Raw genomic sequence first — 6,207 nt, forward strand, 5'->3', positions numbered from 1 at the left:
TTGCGCTGAAACGACGCTGGAATTGTGCGTTTAGCACAATTTCCAGCGACACAATCGCATGCCTCACGCGACCGCGTCATTCATCCTTTTACCCATTCCATGCGATCGCGTCAACCCCTTTCCACCCTAGCCACGCGACCGCGTGCCCCACGCGTTTGCGTGGATACAATTTCACTAACCCCCAGTGACGCGAAACCCTACCCCATCGCGCCCCATTCTTCCCCCCAAACCCCCCACTGCTCCCTCTCTGTTTCCCACTACCCACAACCACCACAACCACCCTAACCACCTCCAACCGCCGCACCACCCTCGACCACCCAGCCACGACCGCGACGCCACCCCCCCTTCTTCCTTCCCTCTCTTTCTTCTCTTTCTCTTCCTCCCTCCACCACCGCTGCCCCCACTGCGGCCAGCCACCCCCCACCGCGCCCTCACCGCCGCGCCTCCCACCACCAACGCCCACCCCCCTCCCTTCCTTCCCCCTTAACCTCCCCTCCCTGCACCCCAGCCCTCACCCAACACCACAAAACCATCCCTGCCGCCACCAAGGTTCGCCGCCGTGCCACCCTACGCCGCCGCTGCACTGCCGCCAACACCACCCCACTCCCACCACCTCTCTTCGTTCCATACTTGTGCCTCTAACCACCAGGTTCCACCGAACGCCGCTTTTCTTTCATACGTCATTAGTTGCATATTTCTCAGTTTATGTTTAAATTTAGGATAGTTAGAGATGTATGTTGTAGTGGATTCTAGGTGGTTAGGTAGCTAGGATGTGGTTAGTGGATTTAGGCCTGATTAATTACACTGTTCTTGCTACTTGTTTTATAATTTTCGCAATTTTGCTGTTGCTGTGATGTTAGTATTGTTCATATGATGTTCTCACTGTTCATGCTACTATTGCGACTGCTCTTTCATGTTCATATTATTTATGTCTATTTACAGATTTGTTTTAATTTTTATGAACTATTTTGCTTGCTGTTTATTACCCGAGAACATCCAATTTTAGCCGGAATACTGCCCAATTTTCTGTAAATCATTTTGATTCTCATTCATATAATGGTTTTGGCATTTTCAATTTTGCATTCCTTAGCTCTTTCCAAACCAATTCATGAATGCACGGGCCAGCATTCTTATTCCTCTGTTTTTCCGGTTAATAAATCACATTATTGTTGATTAGATTTCACTTTTTCGCTATTTCTATATCTATATGAATCATCAACAACTTGATTTTCTTGCTTGAATATGAGTTGTCTGTTGCTTAAAATTGTGAAATTCTTGTTACTTAGAAACCAATCATCATGCCACTTACTCTGACTTTCTTTTTACTAACTCACTGATTTTCGCTTTCTAACCTCTTTTTCAATTTTACCCACTTTTACTTTCCTAACTTCCCCCTCTGCTTCCTGACTGACTCTTTCAACTTTTTAACTCATGGCATGATTATTGTTGCTCCTACTTAACAAGTATTCCACTCATAAAATATTTTGGCTTGTGATTTCTCATCTCAGATTTTTACCTCCGAAACAATCCAAAATATACATTTCTTTAACTCATTTCATAATTATACTGCTCCTTTGCCACTTTGTGCTTATCTTGTTATCTGCCTACTTGTTTTCCTATTTTTATTATATCCTCGATTTCTGTTTGTTCAGGATGTCTGACCCTCAAAGAAAAGGAAAAGGCAAGGCTACCACTGGCAAAAGAAAAAGAGGTGAACCCTCTATGTCTATCCTGGAGATTATGCATGATGACTCCTGGCGGGAAAAGCACTTTACCCCGCAGAAAAAGGCTGACCAGCTCCTCCCTGCCAATGATCCAATCAAGTTTGCAAACTGATACTGTGAGCTGAAGTATCCAGTGTTTGCTACCTCCAGAAATCTATACCTGGAGAGGACTCTGAAGATTCCAGAAGAACTACAGCAGTACACCTCTGATCAGATCAAACAAAGAGGCTGGTTCTTCTTGGAGAGAAATTTGACAGAGGTCAATGCTTCCTGGGTAAGAGAGTTTTACTGCAATTATTTCAAGACTTCCCTGGATGCAGTGCACCTCAGAGGGAAACAGATACTGGTCACCGAAGAGGCCGTTGAGGATATTCTGAAGCTTCAGCCTAAGTCAGATCAGCCTGATGGTTACCAAAAGGTTGAAGAGGATATGAGGTTTCTGCGATTCGACTGGAATGCTGTCAAGGAGAGGATAGCCCTTGATCCTACTGTCCCATGGGTCATGGGTAAGAATACCACAATGCCTAAAGGAATCAAGCTTATGTATCTGAATGATGAGGCTCGGCTCTGGCACCAGATCCTGAGCAACTTTGTTATGCCGAGTACTCACGAGACGGAGCTACCTGCTACTATGATCACCCTTCTATGGTGTGTGCTGGAGGGTAAGGATCTGTATTTACCACGATTCATCCGGCACTTTATGGCCAGGGTCCATGTCAGAGGCACCCTTCCTTTCCCTTACCTGGTCATCCAGCTAGGCTGTCGAGCTGACGTGCCTTGGGAGGATGCTGATGAGAAGCCACCTACTGTGGACTGCAAGAAGATTATCCCTCACAGCAGGAAGTTTCGGGATTTAGGCTATATACCTCCATTCCTCACCGCTTCTGCTGAGACAGCCACGCCTTCAGCTGCCCCCTCTTCTTCCACTGCTGCACCAGCCCCACCCACTGCACCTCCACCTGCCCCTGAGCCTATTTATCATTTGGTGCATCGACTCTTCGCCTGCTTGGACCGTATGGAGCGTCGCAACAAGCGACGCTATGAGCACCTCAAGTTGATGATCCGATCCGGTGGCGACATCTCCTCCGAGCCTGACACCCCTTCCGATACATCTGAGGTGGCAGAGGACGATCACGAGGAGGAGACACCCACCCAGGCTGCATAGGCAGGACCGGAGCAGGCTGCGCCACAGCAGGAGGAGCCACACCAGATACAGACCACAGAGGCAGAGATTCCTATCCAGTCAGAGCCTCCACTACAGCAGACAGATCCTCCTACCCTCATCCAGTCTGTAGATCCTCAGGCCACCACCGAGACTCCAGCAGCCCATCCTTCCAGTGATGACACTCCTTCATACCCGACTTGAGTGACCATCGAGGACGATGCTTTATTTTAAGTGTGGGGAGGTCGCCATCTCTGGCATATCTTTTTGGTGAACTACTACAAACTCTTTTATTTTATTTTGGTTATTTTTCTGTATTTTTATCTTTATTTTTATTTTTATCTTTCAGTACTTATACATTGTTCTTTTCATGTGTTTTTACTCTATTTTCTGCATTTTGCACTTTAGTTCATATTTTAGCCATTTAGTTTAGTTGCAATTCTAACTTATTAGTTATAGAATATGTGGATTAATTAGTATAGTTTACCCTTTTAGCATATGATAGTTTAGTTTAAATTGAAAATAAAAAGGAAGTAAACTAGAGACTTTAACATAATAAAAAATAATCCACACCTTGTATATACAGCATAACATGTTAGTTAGTTAACAACATTTCATCAAGGAGGAACACTAAAACTTTAAAGCCACCCAAAAAAAAATTTACATTGAGAATAATGGGAACTCTTAATTTCTACTTGCATGACATGTATAACTATGATGTTTGAGCTAGAGAACACACAGCCTGTGAGTTTTGAGCTTAATTGTATGGTTACATTCAAACCATAATTTTATTCCTGTGTTTTGCCCTTCTTTTTTATTCTGATGTTCTTTGCTTTGTTTTAATCTATATGTCCAATATAGAATATAGATACATACTAAGAGATGATTGAGGCCATTGCTTGAAATATTTGCTCACTTATCCCAAATTAGCCTACCTTTTACATCACCCTTGTTAGCCCCCTTGAGCTTTTTAATCCCTTCTTGTTCTATAAACCACATTACTAGCCTTAAGCAGAAAAACAAAATAAAAATCCCAAGTTGAATCCTTGGTTAGCTTAAGATAGAAATTATGTATTGTTTAAGTGTGAGGAACTTTATGGGAACATGGATGATAGAAACAAAGGTGGAAAGTTAAAAAAGAATAAAGCTGTTTCAAAATAAAAATTTGGGAAGCATGCTCATGTGAAATCAAAACAATTGAATTACCATGTGCATTAAAAAAAATTTCGGTATTTAATTAAAGGGATACAAAAAATTCCCCAATTGCAAAATAAAAAGAATCAATGTACATGGGATAAAATTTAAGTTAATGCATGAGTTTGCAGTACAAAGTGAGAAAAGTTGGGCAAATAGGTTAAGAAACTTTGAATTACAAAATATGTATGTTAGGTGAGATCTTAGACTAATCAAGGATTCACTTATTAGCTCACTTAGCCTTATACATATACTCTTACCCTTACCTTAGCCCCATTACAACCTTGAAAAAGACCTCATGATTTTTGTATGTCTGTATTCTATAATTGTTGATTGGTTAGGTGAAGAACAAAGTTATAGAAAGTAAGGATAAAAAGAAGAATAGAGTGATTAACCCAATAAACACTGAGTGACTAGAGAGTAAACACAAAATCCAGTGAGGGTTCAATAGCTCACACCATATATCTCTGCTTGAATTGTTAATTGTCTTGCAAGTTTGAAAAATATTTTTACCCATCTCAATTGTAAAAGTGCTTTAACATTATCTAGGGTTTGGCTACGCATATATGATTCCTTGAGAATGTGAATTAATTTAACTACATGTAAGTTTTATATACAAGTGTATAACAATTAGAATTGCATGATTCATTTAGGTAGTTGCATTTAGAATAGATTGCATTGCATGAGATTCCACCACTTTATTCTTTATCTTGGACTTAGCATGAGGACATGCTATTGTTTAAGTGTGGGGAGGTTGATAAACCCATATTTTATGATATATATTGTGCTCAATCCAAGAGATTTATTCAATCCTTCACCCACTTATTCATGTAAATTGCATGGTTTTACTTTCCCTTCCTTATTATGTGATATATGTGAAATACATGTTTCTTATGCTTTGAAATTATTTATTTCTAATTACCCTTTATTACCATTCGATGCCGTGATTTGTGTGTTGAGAAGTTTCAGATCTTCTAAGGCAGGAATGACTTAAAGGATGGAAAGGAAACATACAAAAATGGAAGGAAAGCACAAAATGGAGTTTTTGAAGAAATTGGCAGCGACGCGAACGCATGGACGACGCGGCCGCATGGCCAGTGCGAAAAGGCAGCGACGCAAACGCGTGACTGACGTGGACGTGCGCCATGAGCAGAACACAGATGAAGCGTACGCATGACCGAAGCGAACGCGTGACAAGGAAAACTCCAGATGACGCGACCGCGTGACTCACGCGAATGCGTGACAGGCGCCACCCACCAGAAATTACAGAAAATGCTCCCAGCGATTTCTGAAACCCTTTTTGGCCCAGATCCAAGTCCAGAAGGCACAGATTAGAGGTTATGAAGTGGGAGAATGCATCCATTCATGAGAGATCTCCAATTATTCACTTTTCATAGTTTAGATGTAGTTTTTAGAGAGAGAGGTTCTCTCCTCTCTCTTAGGTTTTAGGATTAGGATTTCTTGTTATTTCAATTTAGTATTCTGACTCTTTATCAGGTTCAATATTCCTTTTGCTTTATATTTCTCTTTTGCTTTCATATCTTTTAAAGCTTTCTTTTAATTACTTTTGTTGCCAATTTGGCTTATGAACCATTCATGTTTAGATTCAAATTTCTATTTAATATAATTTGAGGTATTTCAGTTTATGATTGCTTTCTTTTATTTATGTTACTGTTGCTTCCAATCTGAAGACATTTTTATTCGAGTAAGTTTACTTTTCCCCTTTTGGCCTTGGTTAAGTAATTGGTAACTCATGAGTTATCAAACTCAACGTGATTGATAATTGTTGTCTTTGCTAATTGAATGAACTTCAATAACTCCAGTCCTTTCTTAGGAATTGACCAGGACCTGAGGATCAAACTAATTGGTCCACTTGACCTTCCTTTGCTTTAGTAAAGGCTAACTAAGTGGGATTAAAACTCAATTCTCATCACCATTGATAAGGATAACTAGGATAGAACTTTCAAATTCCCATACCTTGCCAAGAGTTTATTTTACAATTATTTATTTATTTTATTTGTCATTTAAATTACTTGTTCCTTACTTTCAAAAACCCAATTTACAAAACTCATAACCAATAATAAGAACATACCTCCCTGCAGTTTCTTGAGAAGACGACCCGAGGTT

The sequence above is a fragment of the Arachis ipaensis genome, chromosome B8 (genome assembly GCF_059453495.1).
Source record: "Arachis ipaensis isolate K30076 ecotype BB chromosome B8, ASM5945349v1, whole genome shotgun sequence".
In the NCBI taxonomy this organism is placed as follows: domain Eukaryota; kingdom Viridiplantae; phylum Streptophyta; class Magnoliopsida; order Fabales; family Fabaceae; genus Arachis; species Arachis ipaensis.